Source organism: Crinia signifera, chromosome 11 (genome assembly GCF_055691185.1).
Source record: "Crinia signifera chromosome 11, ASM5569118v1, whole genome shotgun sequence".
In the NCBI taxonomy this organism is placed as follows: domain Eukaryota; kingdom Metazoa; phylum Chordata; class Amphibia; order Anura; family Myobatrachidae; genus Crinia; species Crinia signifera.
Window position 1 is genome coordinate 55,640,129 of NC_139227.1, and position 18,024 is coordinate 55,658,152.

The following is an 18,024-nucleotide window of genomic DNA, read 5'->3' on the forward strand; positions in this document are numbered from 1 at the left end:
ATTTTATTTATAAGGCGCCACAAAGTGTCCGCAGCCCCGTACATAGCAAACAGGAGGTATGCCGTGCCTCAGACATAGGGCGGGATGTTGTAACATCCGCGGCCCCCTTCGCCGGCTACCGCATTATTAATAACGGCATATGCTATAACATATGCCGTTATTCATGCAAGGGACAGCTCTTGCGGTAAGCGCTGTCCCTTGCGATGCGGTGCCGGCGCTGGACTTCCGGGTCTGTGACCCGGGAGTCCATCTGCGCATGCGCAGACCCCGGCGCCGGCCGCAGGGCACGCTGGGAGGGATCCGTGACGGATCCCTCAAACAGCGCTGCGGTAAGAAGCCCATAGGCTTCTGCAGGGATTCGCCAGCTTTAGCTGGCGATTCCCTCCGCAGCGCTGACACTGCGGAGGGGGCATATAGCATATAGAAATGCGGTAGAAACCCCGAAAACGGGGTTTTTACCGCATTTCTGCTATATAGCATCCCGCCCATACAGAGGTAGGAGGTATGCAGTGCCTCAGACATACACAGAGGTAGGAGGTATGCCGTGCCTCAGAAATACAAAGAGATAGGAGCGCAGTGCCTCAGACGATAAACAGAGGTTGGAGGTATGCCGTGCCTCTAGTCTGTACCGACTAATAAAAGGCTGTATATTATCGCTTCAGCTCAGCGGAATATGTGTGACACACTACAGTTCCCAGAGTGCTGTACGCCTGGGTCATGTGACCGGAGCGGCCGATCACGTGACCTATAATAAGCCGCATCCGCTGCCGCTGCCGAGTAGGTGAGATGTCGTGTGTGTTGCGGGGTATTGTGCTGTAATATACCCCTACAGGGTGCAGATAGTGACCGGTGGGTTCATTACACTGTAATATATCCCTACAGGGGGCAGATAGTCACCGAGCGGGTGCAACACACTGTAATATGCCCCTACAGCCGGCGGATAGTTACCGAGGGGGGTGCATCACACTGTATTATACCCCTACAGGGGGCAGATAGTCACCGGGGGGTGCATAACTCTGTAGTATACCCCTGCAAGGGGGGAGGGGGGGGGGCAAATAATCAGCGTGGACGTGCTACACACTGTAATATACCCCTACAGGGGGCGGATAGTGACCGGGGGAGGGGGCATCACAGTGTAATATACCCCTGCAGGGGGCAGGTAGTGACCAGGGTGTGCATCCCACTGTAATATATCCCTACAGGGGGCGGATAGTCAGTGGGGAGATGCATCACACTGTAATATACCCTTAAAGGGGGCAGATATTCAGCGGTGGAGGTGCATCACACTGTAATATACCCCTACAGGGGGCAGATAGTAACTGGGGGGAGGTGCTATGCATCACACTGTAATATACCCCTACAGGGGGCAGATAGTCAGCGGGAGGTGCATCACACTGTAATATACCCCTAAAGAGGGCAGGTCGTGACCAGGGGGGTGCATCACAGTGTAATATATCCCTACAGGAGGCAGATAATGACGGGGGTGGTGCATCACGTTGTAATATACCCCTACAGGGAGCGGATAGTGACTGGGGGGGGTGCATCACGCTGTAATATGCCCCTACAGCCAGCAGATAGTCACCAAGGGGGTGCATCACACTGTAATATACCCCTACAGCCAGCAGATAGTCAGCGGGGAGGTGCATCACACTGTAACATACCCCTACAGGGGGCGGAGAGTCACCGGGGGAAAGGGGGGTGCATCACTCTATTATATACCCCTGGGGGCAGATAGTCACAAGGGGGGCGCATCACACTGTAATATACCCCTGGGGGCAGATAGTCACGAGGGGGGTGCATCACACTGTTAGATACCCCTACAGGGGGCAGATAGTGACCAGGGAGTGCATCACACTGTAATAAACCTCTACAGGGGGCAGACAGTGCCAGAGGGGGTGCATCACACTTTAATATACCCCTACAGGGGACAGATAGTGACTGATGGGGGTGCATCACACTGTAATATACCCCTATAGGGGGCAGATAGTCACCGGGGGTGCATCTCACTGTAATCACCTTGGCAACAAGCATGTAATCCCCCTGTAAACAAGCTGGAACCCCTGGCCGTGAGCTGGAACCCCTGGAAACAAGCATGTAGGGAAGTGGCACCAACAATGCAATTAATTGCAGAAAAATCATGCGATTAATCGCGTTTAAAAACTGTATTCGTCACCCAGACCGTCGGTTGGGATACCGAAGGTCAGTATACCAATGTGGAACTCCTGACGTCGAAATCCCGATTGCCCGACAGTCAGGTTCCCAACCAACAGGAGCTATTCTCTCTCGTGGGATCCAAGACCATCATAGAGACAGAATAGAACCTGTGGCGAGCACATAGCCCGCAAGGGGATTTTCTCTTTCAATGGTCCTGGTGACACAGCTCAACACTGGGATGTAGGAGGGTCCGAAGGAGCCAGGCACCTATCCTAAAGCTTTTAGAGGGTAGGCTACTCCCCTACTGCATCCCGGACTCTCCAGTTCGTGTTAGGTGCCCACTGGAGTGGGTGCTATTCTAAAGGGCTGCGGGAGCAGCCGAAGAATTAGAGTAGTTAGGGGATTTTTATTGTTTTATTAACTTTCACTCTAGCTAGGTAGGCACAGTGTGAGGATTCTCATTAGTGAATCCTCACACTGCTAGCGCAGCAGGAGCTGACAGAAGCGCGTCCTGTCAGCTCACTGTGCACAAGGGAGACGCTGTCTGGCCTCCTTGTGCAGCACTTACAGCTTATTTTAAGAAGCTGCCTGGGCTCCGGAGCGCTCTGAAACCGGCTTCACGCTAGGTGGGGATCATGGGGGACAGGCGCTCCGTGATGGCGGTAGCCATTTTCTGCGGAGCTTACACACTGAGCTCCTGTTATGAGAGGACAGCAGGGTGTTACAGGCATGTTCCAAGTGGTCCCCAGCCGAGGGGGAGATACTGGAACTAGGAGATCCTACTAAGGGAGCGGCTGTCTGGGGGTGGTTGGCGCCAAAAGTCACGGACCCCGCAGCAGCAGGGACTTGGTCTCTTCCCTCACTCTGTTTTGGCGCCATTCGGAACGCTTGCAGCGGAGCTGAGCTGGCTTACAGATCCTGACAGAGTATTTGGATTTCCTGGGCATCGTTTCCCCGCATCTGAAACCGACAGACAGATAAGTGGCTGGGTGCATTGACTCTGTATAAGCACTGTTGTACATTGTATGCACTGTGTGGTTACTTTACATCATGTCTGAGCAACAAGCTGTGGTTTTGGGGGAGGGAGCCCTTAATACACTGAGCGCTTGTAATGTTTGTACACAAAAATTTGTACCTGAGCAGATGGCCAAGGGGGGTTTGTGTATTGCTTGCGCTGCTGTGAGACCCATGGGGAGTGAACCCCAGAGGGCAGAGCAGATTGAACCCGCGTGGGCTAGTGCCCTGGGCAGGTCGGTTAATGCTTTAGTGCAATTGCTGGACAGACAGGGTGATGCCTTGGTAGAATCTCAGAGACCTATGTCATCATCTCATCATTCCTCTGGCTCCTTGCCTCTTACCCAGGCAGATCCTGCCTTCATACAGGTGATGCAGGATACTGCAAAGGGGATCAACAGGTTTAGTGACTTGCTAGACAAAATTGATGTTGATGCTGTAGGGACCCCTAAAAGGTCTTACTCTGTACCTTTATTGGTAGATGAAGAGGAGGGAGCATATGCAGACATTCCCTGGGAGCAGGGTGATGATTCTGAAGATTCCTCAGCCGCAGGGGTGGAGGATTTGATTACAGCTGTTAAACAGGCTTTAAAACTTTCAGTGGAGGATAAAACTCCTGCTAAAGGTGTATTTAAACGGCAGCTTAAGGAAGCTGTTACATTTCCTTCAGATGAAGGTTTACAAGAATTGTTGGAAGGGGCTTGGAAAACCCCTGATAAAAGGCTGCAGATGCCAAAGAGATTCTTAAGTCTTTACCCCATGCCAGAGTCTCATGCGGAGCTCTGGGAAAAAGTGCCAGTAGTTGATGCTTCTGTGGCGCGTCTGTCAAAAGCTACTGTATTACCAGTGCAAGGGGGCGCAGCTTTTAAGGATCCTGTGGACAAAAAGCTGGAGGGTAATCTCAAAGCTATATTTGAAGGGGTGGGATTCACCCTACGTCCCCTTATTGTTTCAGCCCGGGTCTCTAAGGCCATGATTGAGTGGGCCAATGATTTATGCACCATTTTACATGCTGATCCTTGTGTGTTGTTGCTGGCGGAGAAGCTTAAGGCAGCAGCAGAGTATGTGTTGGAAGCGGAAGAGGAAGCTCTCAAAATGGCGACCAGAGTTTCCACAGTGTCTATCAATGCCAGGAGAGTACTCTGGCTTAAGGCCTGGGAGGCAGATGAGTCTAAGAAGGCCTTAGAAATGTTAGCTTTTAAAGGAAAGCTATTATTTGGATCTGAATTTGAAGAGATTATTAAGCAGGCCACGGGTGGCAAGAGTACCTTCCTGCCTGCCCCCGCAGCCAAGCAGACATCAAGATTTTCTGCTTTTAGGCCGTCCTTTTGGCCCTCCCGTAGAGGTAGTGCGTCCTTTCGAGGACAGTCATTTAGGGGGAAGTTTCAGTCCTCCAGGGGTAAGGCCCCAAAGTCAAAATTTGGTTCCTTTCACAAGAAACCTATCACCAAGGGAGAGGACAAACCCTCCGCATGACTGTCAGGGGATTTGCCCGGCAGTGGTAAAGGTGGGGGGTCGTCTATCACAGTTCAAGGAAGCATGGGCTTCACTAAACCAGGATTCCTGGGTGTTAGACATTATAGCCCAGGGCTACAGAATTCCCTTCAAAGGTCTTCCTCCGAGAAGATTCATTCCCACAGCTTTACCAAAGGAAGCTCGGCTCCGTACAGCTCTCTTAAGAGCAGCTCACTCTCTGTTAGAGAAGGGGGTGGTAATCCCGGTTCCCAGGGCAGAGTGGAAGAAAGGCTTTTATTCCACTCTGTTTCTGGTACCCAAACCAGACGGGTCTTTCAGACCAATACTGAATTTAAAGTCACTGAATGTCCATTTGTGGGTAGACCATTTCAAAATGGAGTCTCTACGGTCAGTGCTACTAAGCCTGGACCAGGGAGAATTTTTGGCGTCCATGGATGTCCAGGACGCGTACCTTCATGTCCCTATACACCCAGAACATCAGGCCCTGTTGAGGTTTGCGATAGGAGACCTGCACTTACAGTTCCAGGTGTTGCCCTTTGGTCTGGCCACAGCACCAAGGGTATTCACCAAAATAATGTCTGTAATGGCGGCTGTGCTTCGGCGAAGGGGAATCACAGTGATACCTTATTTGGACGACCTGCTGTTCAAAGCAGAGTCAGCAGACAGGTTGCAGAGTCACTTGGCAGAAGCCATCAGTTTTTTGCAGGCTCACGGCTGGCTTTTAAACTTACAAAAGTCTCAGTTGGTGCCGTCACAGAGACTCCAATTCTTGGGAGTCATTCTGGATACCCATCTACATCGGGTATTTTTACCGGAGGCAAAGGCCAGGGATCTGGTTGCCTTAGTCCAGGAGATTCTCAGCTCTCGGAGCACATCAGTGTGGAGGTGCCTCAAGCTGCTGGGGAAGATGGTGGCGTCTTTCGAGACGCTGCAGTTTGCCAGGTTCCACTCTCGGGTGTTTCAGTGGAACATTTTGACAGCTTGGTCAGGAAACACACAGACCATGAAGTCAGAACAGATAGTGCTGTCTTCGGAAACTCGAGCCTCCCTGAAATGGTGGACAGACGTGGATTCCCTTCAGTGGGGTCGGTCACTGCAGTCCTGGAGCTGGCTGGTAGTCACTACCGACGCCAGTCTCAGGGGCTGGGGGGCAGTAGTCTTGGACCTGCGTCTGCAGGGCTTGTGGACTCCAGAGGAGTCTGCTCTACCGATCAACATCTTGGAACTGAGAGCTGTCTGGAAGGTGATTTCTCTGGCGGGAGACAGGTTACAGAGACTCCCTTTAAGGATTCAGACCGACAACGCCACAGCTGTGGCGTATCTGAATCACCAGGGAGGCACACGCAGCAAACTGGCCATGTGGGAGGTGTCCAGAATCCTCCTGTGGGCGGAACAGAATGTTCCAGCAGTATCAGCTATATTCATACCAGGAGTGGAGAATATAGAGGCTGACTTCCTGAGCAGGGAGGAGCTGAAGGAAGGGGAATGGAGCCTAAATCCTCAAATATTTCATCAGATTACCTTGAAGTGGGGAACTCCGGATGTGGACCTGATGGCATCCAGGTTCAACCATCAGGTGCCCAGGTTTTATGCCAGGACAAGGGATCCACTGGCAGAAGCAGTGGATGCCATGACTATCCCCTGGGAGGGGAATCTCCTTTATGTTTTTCCGCCAGTTCCAATGCTGGCGAGAGTGTTGAAAAGGATACAGGCCCAGGCAATCCCAGTGATTTTTGTGGCCCCAGATTGGCCAAGGAGGTCCTGGTACTCGAGGCTTCAGAGATTGTCTGTGGACTCGTGGCGTCTACCTCTGAGGTCAGACCTGCTAAGACAAGGACCGTTCAATCATCTGGATTCAGCTCGATTAATTTTGACGGCCTGGCTGTTGAGACCGCCATTCTAAGGAATAAAGGATTCTCAGAGGCAGTGGTTAACACCATGATAAAAGCCAGAAAGTCAGTGTCTTCGGCAAATTATTATAGGGTCTGGAAGACCTATATTCGATAGTGTGAGAGACGGAAGTCACATACATCACGTTTTAAATTGACAAAAATTATGGAATTTTTGCAGGATGGTTTTTCCTCTGGGTTAAGCCTTCAATCTCTAAAGGTGCAGATCTGGCCTTGTCCATTTACTTCCAGAAAAGGATTGCATTATTGCCGGAGGTACAGACCTTCCTACAGGGGGTGTCTCGGTTGAAACCTCCCTACAAACAACCAGTAGCACCTTGGGACTTATCACTGGTTTTGGAATGCCTTCAGAAGGCACCTTTTGAACTATTAAGGTCGGCTGACCTAAAGTTTCTTACATGGAAATTGGTATTTTTGCTGGCAGCGGCATCAGCAAAGAGGGTGTCAGAGTTGGGAGCATTGTCATGCAAGTCTCCCTTCCTGATATTTCACGATGATAGGGCGGTTCTTCGGACGGTACCCCAGTTTTTACCTAAAGTAGTCTCTCCTTTCCATCTAAATCAGGAGATAGTTCTGCCTGTGTTTCAACCCCCAGAGGGTTCGAGAAAAAGGGATAAATTGAGGAATTTGGATGTTGTGCGTGCCTTACGCATTTATGTGGACAGAGTCAAGAGTGTCAGAAAGACTGATACCTTGTTAGTGTTGTATGACATACACAAAATTGGTTGGCCTGCATCTAAGCAGACCATTGCTAGGTGGTTGCGCTCTGTTATAGCGTTTGCATACACTAAAGTTGGTAGGCCTGTTCCGGCCAGGATTAATGCGCATACCACCAGGTCGGTTGCCACCTCTTGGGCGGTTCGACATGGGGCAACAGCTGAGCAGGTTTGCAGAGCTGCCAGTTGGTCATCTGTTCATACATTTGCCAAATTCTATAGGTTCCATGAGTTTGCGTCGGAGGACGCATCATTCGGGCGAGCAGTAATGAGAGCTGCAGACCTGAGCGTACCCACCCAAAGGACCGGCTCTGGAACGTCCCAGTGTTGAGCTGTGTCACCAGGACCATTAAAAGAGAAAAAGGGATTTTTGTAAGAACTTACCGTTCGAATCCCTTTCTCTGATATGGTCCTGGTGACACAGCAATCCCTCCCTTACGCTCAGTAAGTATGCCAGGTTCATGATGTTTCATGTTATTTGGTTAAAAGTTATTGTTGAAAAATGTGCATGTAATATGTGCAGGCGTTTGTACTGAGTTGATGTATTCCAGTGGCTTTGAAAGATTGAACTGAAGAGTCCGGAATGCAGTAGGGGGGGAGCCTACCCTCTAAAAGCTTTAGGATAGGTGCTGGCTACTTCGGACCCTCCTACATCCCAGTGTTGAGCTGTGTCACCAGGACCATATCAGAGAAAGGGATTCGAACGGTTAGTTCTTACAAAAATCCCTTTTTTTACGATTGCCCCTCTGTCAGAGTACCGGCGGGAAGGATTCCGATGTCTGTATACTGAAGATCGAGACACCCCTCTTTGGAAACACCCCCCCTTGCAAATCCTGCATTTGCCCCTGATTTGGGGAGTATATAATTTTGTCCAGATTCTCAGTCCCCCTCCTGTCACACGCCGCCGCGGTGGTACACGGCGGGTACTGTACTCACCCGCCCGTGTCCGCCGACGGCTGGCGTGTGTCGGCCTCCATGTCAGGTGAGACGGCAGGCAGAGGTCCGGCAGTGTTGGAAGGCAGCATGGGAATCTGCAGCATGGTCCTGCTCTAAGGCTATAGATGCCGGGAGGCCAGCTCCGCCATCTTGCTTGAGGGCAAACAGGGGATTGGGGCAGGTCAGGTATTCTCACCTGTTTTACTGTGACAGCCAATGGCAGCCGCCCTCTTTGCATAAAGGGGATCTGCCTAGGGAGCTCAGTGTCCGTGCAAAGAGTCTTCTGTGCTGTGCACTTCCTGGAAGGCCCCTGACTCATTGTGCCCTTGCTATTCCCGCTGTGCCTGTCATCTTGCTATTGGCTATTTGACCCCATCGCTCATTAATCCAGTCACGCTGGTTGCCAGCTTCTCCCTGGTACTCTTGGGTGCTCCCTCCTGGATTCCTAACTCCGGTCCCGCTCCTGGATCTTCCAAGAATCCGTCTCCAGCATCCTCAGGTCTCAGCCATTCCTCATCATTGTACTCTGGATATTCCTCATCATCTTACTCTGGATATTCCTCATCATTGTACTCTGGATATTCCTCATCATTGTACTCTGGATATTCCTCATCATTGTACTCTGGATATTCCTCATCATTGTTATCTGGACGTTCCTCATCATTGTTATCTGGACATTCTTTATCATTGCTACTCATTATTATTATTTTGCCTGCCTTTATCTCAAAGAAGTATTTGAGTCCCTGTATGACATCATTCATTAAACCCGCTCGTTTTAACCCTACTGCTACTGCCTCGTCTCCAGTCCCTGTGCATCACACGACCCCATCTGAATCTTCAACCGTGACAGTTTGCACTGACCCGATGGAGTCGGTTAAAAATCAGGGACCCTTGGGCAGGTGTGTTGCAAGGCATTATGGCTCGTCTGGAACAGTTGGAATCCTCACAGCGGCAAGTGGCGCAATTCCTACAAACACTGACACCTCCACCAGCAGTTGCTGAAGCAACATCGCAAGCCCCTTCAGGAGGTTCCCCTGCCACGCCGCCAGCCGGGTCTATTATCCCTCCTCATCTGCATTTGCCAACTCCCAGCAAATATGATGGGTCTCCTAAAGGATGTCGCGGGTTCTTGAATCAGTGCGATGTGCACTTCACCCTCCAATCGTCCAACTTCCCAACTGCCAAACCACGAGTAGCCTACATTGTCTCTCTCCTCTCTGGTCCAGCCCTGGATTGGGTTTCACCTCTATGGGAACGAGCAGACCCTCTGCTGAACAATTATGATGATTTTATCACTTCCTTTCGGCGAATATTTGACGAACCAGGTCGAGTGTCATCTGCTGCTACAGAGATTCTGAGAATTCGTCAAGGTAGCAGACCAGTGGGTCAATATGTTGTACAGTTCCAGACATTAGCATCTGAGTTAAGGTGGAATGAAGAGGCCCTCGTTTCTGCATTCTGGAATGGCCTAGCTGGTCGCCTCAAGGATGAATTGGCCAGTCGCGATACACCTACCACCCTGACAGACCTAATTTCCTTGTGCAATAAAGTTGATCTGCGGCTTCAAGAGCGCCAACTGGAGAGAGCTCGCTCTGATCGCTTTCGACCTTGTCCCACTCCTGCTGTTACACCTCCTGTAAAAAGTGGATCGTCTACTGCTTCTGCCACAGAAGAACCAATGCAAATAAATCGGTCTCGTCTCTCCCTCGAAGAGAAGAACCGACGACGTTGAGACATTCTTTGTATGTACTGTGCCTCATCTTCCCATCTCCTGGCCTCTTGTCCAATCCGTCCGGGAAACGACCGCTCCTAATCCCCACGAGGGAGGTCAGATTAGGAGTGTTATTGCCCTCTCCCTCCACCATAGACTCTACCATTTCTGTTATGCTGATTACCCCTCAGGGACAGATGTCCATCCAGGCCCTGTTGGACTCAGGCGCAGCTGGAAACTTCATTTCGGCTGATATCGCAGAACAGCTCTCCATACCCCTCCAGCCGTTAGAGCAGCCTTTGGTCCTGACAGCTGTTGACGGTAGCCACATCTCCAACGGTCATATCATCTCTCAGACTGTACCAGTACATCTTCAAGTCGGAGCTCTACACCAAGAAAGGTTAGAGTTTTTGGTCCTTCCTCAGTCTTCACACGCTGTAGTTCTGGGAATGCCATGGCTTATCAAGCACAATCCCCATGTCGACTGGCTGACCATGGAGATCAAGGCCTGGAGTAAAGACTGCTTCTCTTCTTGTTTATCTCGAGTCATACCCGTCCTTCTGAGTGAGTCACAAGTATCCTCTTCCGAACTCTGTCTCAGACATACCAGCTCCTTATTTGTCTTTTTCGGATGTCTTTAGTAAAGGAGGTGCCGATACTCTGCCGCCCCACCGGCCGTGGGACTGTCCCATCGATCTCATTCCAGGCAAGACTCCGCCACGGGGAAGAACGTATCCTTTATCGTTACCTGAGACAGAGGCCATGTCAAAATACATCCAAGAAAATCTGGAGAAGGGATTCATTCGGCCGTCCACCTCTCCTGCAGGGGCAAGTTTTTTCTTTGTCAAAAAGAAAGATGGCAGTTTGAGACCTTGCATCGATTACCGGGGGCTGAATGACATCACCATTAAAAATCGCTATCCGCTGACTCTCATCACCGAACTGTTCGATAAAGTTAAGGGGGCTATGGGCTTCTCCAAACTAGACTTGAGGGGTGCATACAACCTGATCCATATCCGCCAGGAGGATGAATGGAAGACGGCCTTCAATACCCGAGACGGTCATTATGAATATCTTGTCATGCCGTTTGGTCTATGCAATGCCCCTGCCGTTTTCCAGCAATTTGTGAACGACATCTTCCGGGACATGTTGTATGTATCTATTGTTGTTTATTTGGACGACATTCTCATCTTCTCTCCCAATCTCAGTACTCACCGGCACACTGTCCGTGAGGTGCTAAGTCGTCTTCGCCAGAACCAGCTTTTCTGCAAACTTGAAAAGCGCGTCTTTGAAGTCTCTTCGGTTCCCTTCCTTGGTCACATTCTTTCAAGTACTGGGTTGGAGATGGATCCTGAGAAGGTTTGTGCTATTCAAGATTGGACACCTCCTACCACCCTCAAAGGGGTGCAAAGATTCCTCGGCTTCTCCAATTACTATCGCCGCTTCATCCGAAATTTCTCCACCATAGCAGCACCTCTGACCGCACTCACCCGAAAGGGGGCCAATCCTGTCCAATGGCCACCCGAGGCCTCCGAGGCCTTTCCACAACTAGAACAGGCCTTTATAACCGCCCCAATCCTTCTTCAGCCAGATGTGAATAGACCCTTCATCCTGGAGGTCGATGCCTCTTCAGAAGGAGTAGGGGCAGTCCTTTCGCAAAAAGGAGACGATTCAGAGCTTCACCCTTGTGCATATTTCTCCAAGAAATTTCTTCCAGCAGAAAAGAATTACCCCATTGGAGAACAGGAGCTGTTAGCGGTTAAGTTAGCCTTTGAAGAGTGGCGGTACCTGTTGGAGGGGGCTCGTCACCAGATTACAGTCTTTTCAGATCACAAAAACCTTTCTTTCTTACATCATGTCCAGTGTCTCACTTCTCGACAAGCCCGCTGGGCTATGTTCTTTGAGCGATTTAACTTCCAAATCAAGTATCGTCCAGGGGTTTTAAACAACAAGGCTGACGCTTTATCTCGTTCCTTCGATGCCAGTTCAGACTCCGAACCTCTAAAGCAGCCCATCCTGAACCCAGTAGTCTTCGCTCATGTCACTCCTCATCCTACACCTCCTTCAGGCAAGTCCTTCGTGCCACCCAACTTACGCAAGAAGCTGTTGACCTGGGGTCACGCCTCCCGTTTTGCTGGACATTCCGGTATTCAAAAGACTTTGCAAATTCTCCTGTGTTCATATTGGTGGCCGACCATTCGGCAGGATGTGACAAACTTTGTATCATCGTGTGCCAAGTGTGCTCAGCACAAGACTTCTCGAACTCCCCCGGCTGGGGCTCTGCTACCACTGTCCATCCCAACGGAACCATGGACTCATCTTTCGATGGACTTCATATCCGAATTACCTCCATCTGGCGGTTACACTGTTATCTGGGTGATAGTCGATCGATTTTCAAAGATGGCCCACTTCGTGCCCCTAAAGTCTCTGCCTTCAGCTTCAGTACTAGCTCAACTCTTCATATCAACCATCTTCAAACTTCATGGGTTGCCTAAAGAAATTATATCCGACCGGGGTGTTCAGTTCCAAATTCTGGAGAGCACTGTGTGCGGCTGTTCAGGTGAAACTGAAATTCTCCACCGTCTTCCATCCTCAGACTAACGGGCAAACCGAACGTGTCAACCAGGATCTAGAGACATTCATTCGACTCTTCGTGTCCTCCTCTCAGGATGAATGGACGGATCTTTTGCCTTGGGCAGGGTATGCACACAACAACTCCTACCATTCCTCTTCAGGAACCACACCCTTCTTTACAGTTTACGGCAAACATCCACGCTCCCCTGACTTCACAAATCTGCCTTCTCCAGAGGTTCCTGCAGCTTCTTCCTCCCTTCATCGTTTTGCTAAAATATGGGCTGACGTCCATAAAGCTCTTCTTCAAGCTTCTGCCAGATATAAGAGTGCAGCTGACAAGAGAAGGAAAGCGGTTCCGCCATTAAAGGTAGGGGATCGAGTATGGTTGTCCACCCGCAATCTCCGTCTTCGTGTACCCTCCATGAAATTTGCCCCATGCTTTATTGGGCCATTTCCCATCACTCAAGTCATCAATCCGGTGGGTTACAGATTACAACTTCCATCTTCCATGAAGATATCCAATTCCTTCCACATATCTCTTCTTAAACCTTTAAAATTGAGCATCTTCCTAAACCTTCAAAAGTCAATACAGAGAGAGATACAGAGTTTGAAGTCAAACGAATCATAGACTATTGTTATCGTAATTCCCGACATCAATTCCTGGTGGAATGGGCTGGTTTCGGGCCAGAGGAGAATTCTTGGGTAGACCAAGCTGATTTACATGCTCCAAAACTCGTCAAACACTTCTTTCTGAAGAAGCACAAGCATCCTGAGGTTACCCGAAAAGGGGGGGTACTGTCACACGCCGCCGCGGTGGTGCACGGCGGGTACTGTACTCACCTGCCCGTGTCCGCCACCAGCTGGCGTGTGTCGGCCTCCATGTCAGGTGAGACGGCAGGCAGAGGTCCGGCAGTGTTGGAAGGCAGCATGGGAATCTGCAGCATGGTCCTGCTCTAAGGCTATAGATGCCGGGAGGCCAGCTCCGCCATCTTGCTTGAGGGCAAACAGGGGATTGGGCCAGGTCAGGTATTCTCACCTGTTTCACTGTGACAGCCAATGGCAGCCGCCCTCTTTCATAAAGGGGATCTGCCTAGGTAGCTCAGTGTCAGTGCAAAGAGTCTTCTGTGCCGTGCACTTCCTGGAAGGCCCCTGACTCATTGTGCCCTTGCTATTCCCGCTGTGCCTGTCAGCTTGCTATTGGCTATTTGACCCCATCGCTCATTCCAGTCACGCTGGTTGCCAGCTTCTCCCTGGTACTCTTGGGTGCTCCCTCCTGGATTCCTAACTCTGGTCCCGTTCCTGGATCTTCCAAGAATCCGTCTCCAGCATCCTCAGGTCTCAGCCATTCCTCATCATTGTACTCTGGATATTCCTCATCATCTTACTCTGGATATTCCTCATCATTGTACTCTGGATATTCCTCATCATTGTTATCTGGATTTTCCTCATCATTGTTATCTGGACATTCCTCATCATTGTACTCTGGATATTCCTCATCATTGTTATCTGGACATTCTTTATCATTGCTACTCATTATTATTATTTTGCCTGCCTTTATCTCAAAGAAGTATTTGAGTCCCTGTATGACATCATTCATTAAACCCGCTCGTTTAACCCTACTGCTACTGCCTCGTCTCCAGTCCCTGTGCATCACACGACCCCATCTGAATCTTCAACCGTGACACCCTCCCTCTGTCAGACATCACAGGGTGTACAGTTTTATGGTGCTGACATACCATCTGTGTGGTTTATTTTGGGAAATTGACCCCTACTCCTGCTGGCTGATATAAGTCATGCTGGAGGAGAAGTGGTTAATGAGAGGGCTACCAGTCAGCAATTTGTAGTATGGAAAAAGTCACAGGACGTAATGTACATGAGGACGGGTGTCAGTGAGGGAAGGTAATGGGTGTTAGTATGGGTATCGGGTAAGTGAGGGGAGGTTATGTGTGTGAGGATGGGTGTAAGTGGTAAGTGAGGGAAGGTAATGGATGGGTATCAGGGATAAGTGAGTGGAGGTTATGTGTGTGTGTGAGGATGGGTGTGAGCGTGAGGGGAGGGGATGGGTGTGAGCATGAGTGTCAGCTGTAAGTGAGGGGAGGGGAGGTGATGTGTGTGAGGACAGGTATCGGGTAAGTGAGGGGAGGTGATGGGTGTGAGGGCTAATTGAGGGGAGGTGAGTTGTGTGAGGATGGGTATCCGGTGAGTGAGAGGAGGTGATGTGTGTGTGTGTGTGAGGATGAGTGTGATCAGTAAGTGAGGGAAGGTAATGGTTGTGAGGACGGGTATCAGGGGTAAGTGAGGGGAGGTGATGTGTGTGCGGACCATTGTGATCGGTAAGTGAGTGGAGGTAATGGGTGTGAGGACGGGTATCAGGGATAACTGAGGGAAGGTGTGAGCGGTAAGTGAGGGAAGGCAATGGATGGGTATCAGGGGTAAGTGAGGGTTGGTGATGTGTGTGTGTGAGGATGGGTGTGAGGGGAAAGTGAGGGGAGGTAATGTGCATGAGGAGGGTGTTAGTGGTAAGTGAGGGGAGGTGATGCGTGTGTGTGAATGGGTGTCAGCAGTAAGTGAGGGAAGGTAATGGGTATGAGGACGGGTGTGTGTGGTAAGTGAGGGAAGGTAATGGGTGTGAGGCGAGGTGATGTGTGTGAGGAAGGGTGTGAGTGGTAAGTGAGGGAAGGTAATGGGTGTGACGACGGGTATCGGGTAAGTGAGGGGAGGTGATGTGTGTGAGGATTAATGTGAGCGGTAAGTGAGGGAAGGTAATGGGTGTGAGGTTGAGTGTGAGCGATAGGTGATGTGAGTGAGGATGAGTGTAAGCGGTTAGTGAGGGAAGGTAATGGATGTGAGGATGGGTATCGAGGTTAAGTGGGGGTAGGTTATGTGTGTGTGAGGATGGGTGTGAGTGGTAAGTGAGGGGAGGTGATGGGTGTGAGCATGAGTGTCAGCGGTAAGTGAGGGGAGGTGATGGGTCTGAGCATGAGTGTCAGCGGTAAGTGAGGGGAGGTGAGAATGAGTGTGAGGGGAGGTGATGTGTGTGAGGACGGGTATCGGGTAAGTGAGGGGAGGTGATGGGTGTGATCGGTAAGTGAGGGAAGGTAATGGTCGTGAGGACAGGTATCGGGTAAGTGAGGGGAGGTGATATGTGTGAAGATAGGTGTGAGCGGTATGTGAGGGAAGGTAATGGGTGTGAGGACGGGTGTGAGTGGTAAGTGAGGGGAGGTGATGTGTGTGAGGACAGGTGTGATCGGTAAGTGAGGGAAGATAATGGGTGTGAGGACGGGTATCAGGGATAAGTGTGGGGAGGTGTGAGCAGTAAGTGAGGGGAGGTTATGGGTATGAGGATGGGTATCAGGCATAAGTGAGGGGAGGTGATGTGTGTGTGTGAGAATGGGTGTGAGCAGTAAGTGAAAGGAGGTGATGGGTGTGAGGATGAGTGTCAGCTGTAAGTGAGGGGAGGTGAGGATGAGTGTGAGGGGAGGTGATGTGTGTGAGGACAGGTATCGGGTAAGTGAGGGGAGGTGATGGGTGTGAGGGCTAATTGAGGGGAGGTGAGTTGTGTGAGGATGGGTATCCGGTGAGTGAGAGGAGGTGATGTGTGTGTGAGGATGAGTGTGATCAGTAAGTGAGGGAAGGTAATGGTTGTGAGGACGGGTATCAGGGGTAAGTGAGGGGAGGTGATGTGTGTGCGGACCATTGTGATCGGTAAGTGAGTGGAGGTAATGGGTGTGAGGACGGGTATCAGGGATAACTGAGGGAAGGTGTGAGCGGTAAGTGAGGGAAGGCAATGGATGGGTATCAGGGGTAAGTGAGGGTTGGTGATGTGTGTGTGTGAGGATGGGTGTGAGGGGAAAGTGAGGGGAGGTAATGGGTGTGAGGACAAGTGTCAGTGGTAAGTGAGGGGAGGTGATGTGCATGAGGAGGGTGTTAGTGGTAAGTGAGGGGAGGTGATGCGTGTGTGTGAATGGGTGTCAGCAGTAAGTGAGGGAAGGTAATGGGTATGAGGACGGGTGTGTGTGGTAAGTGAGGGAAGGTAATGGGTGTGAGGCGAGGTGATGTGTGTGAGGAAGGGTGTGAGTGGTAAGTGAGGGAAGGTAATGGGTGTGACGACGGGTATCGGGTAAGTGAGGGGAGGTGATGTGTGTGAGGATTAATGTGAGCGGTAAGTGAGGGAAGGTAATGGGTGTGAGGTTGAGTGTGAGCGATAGGTGATGTGAGTGAGGATGAGTGTAAGCGGTTAGTGAGGGAAGGTAATGGATGTGAGGATGGGTATCGAGGTTAAGTGGGGGTAGGTTATGTGTGTGTGAGGATGGGTGTGAGTGGTAAGTGAGGGGAGGTGATGGGTGTGAGCATGAGTGTCAGCGGTAAGTGAGGGGAGGTGATGGGTCTGAGCATGAGTGTCAGCGGTAAGTGAGGGGAGGTGAGAATGAGTGTGAGGGGAGGTGATGTGTGTGAGGACGGGTATCGGGTAATGAGGGGAGGTGATGGGTGTGATCGGTAAGTGAGGGAAGGTAATGGTCGTGAGGACAGGTATCGGGTAAGTGAGGGGAGGTGATATGTGTGAAGATAGGTGTGAGCGGTATGTGAGGGAAGGTAATGGGTGTGAGGACGGGTGTGAGTGGTAAGTGAGGGGAGGTGATGTGTGTGAGGACAGGTGTGATCGGTAAGTGAGGGAAGATAATGGGTGTGAGGACGGGTATCAGGGATAAGTGTGGGGAGGTGTGAGCAGTAAGTGAGGGGAGGTTATGGGTATGAGGATGGGTATCAGGCATAAGTGAGGGGAGGTGATGTGTGTGTGTGAGAATGGGTGTGAGCAGTAAGTGAAAGGAGGTGATGGGTGTGAGGATGAGTGTCAGCTGTAAGTGAGGGGAGGTGAGGATGAGTGTGAGGGGAGGTGATGTGTGTGAGGACAGGTATCAGGGGTAAGTGAGGGGAGGTGATGGGGGTGAGGATGTGTGTGAGTGGTAAGTGAGGGAAGGTAATGGGTGTGACGACGGGTATCGGGTAAGTGAGGGAAGGTAATGGGTGTGAGGATGAGTGTGAGCGGTAGGTGATGTGTGTGAGGATGAGTGTAAGCGGTTAGTGAGGGAAGGTAATGGATGTGAGGATGGGTATCGAGGATAAGTGAGGGCAGGTTATGTGTGTGTGAGGATGGGTGTGAGCGATAAGTGAGGGGAGGTGATGGGTGTGAGCATGAGTGTCAGCGGTAAGTGAGGGGAGGTGATGGGTGTGAGGATGGGTATCGGGTAAGTGAGGGGAGGTGATGTGTGTGAGGATAGGTGTGAGTGGTATGTGAGGGAAGGTAATGGGTGTGAGGGGAGGTGATGTGTGTGAGGACGGGTGTGATCGGTAAGTGTGGGAAGGTAATGGGTGTGAGGACGGGTATCCGGGATAAGTGAGGGGAGGTGTGAGCAGTAAGTGAGGTGAGGTAATGGGTATGAGGACGGGTATCAGGCATAAGTGAGGGGAGATGATGTGTGTGTGTGAGAATGGGTGTGAGCAGTAAGTGAAAGGAGGTGATGGGTGTGAGCAT

At 50.9% G+C, this 18,024-nt stretch overlaps 1 protein-coding gene across 3 annotated transcripts in view; it reads left to right on the forward strand.

Annotated features, from left to right (window-relative positions):
* Positions 1 to 684: 684 nt before the first annotated feature.
* SLC38A7 (solute carrier family 38 member 7) overlaps positions 685 to 18,024 on the forward strand; it is a 54,319-nt gene continuing 36,979 nt past the window's right edge. Inside the window, exon 1 of one of the 3 annotated variants that reach the window (XM_083165756.1) lies at positions 685 to 781. The gene's annotated coding sequence lies outside the window, so the exon portion shown is untranslated. Of the gene's footprint in view, positions 850 to 18,024 lie in introns of all 3 variants that reach the window. The other 2 variants (XM_083165758.1, XM_083165757.1) reach the window with 2 other exon arrangements.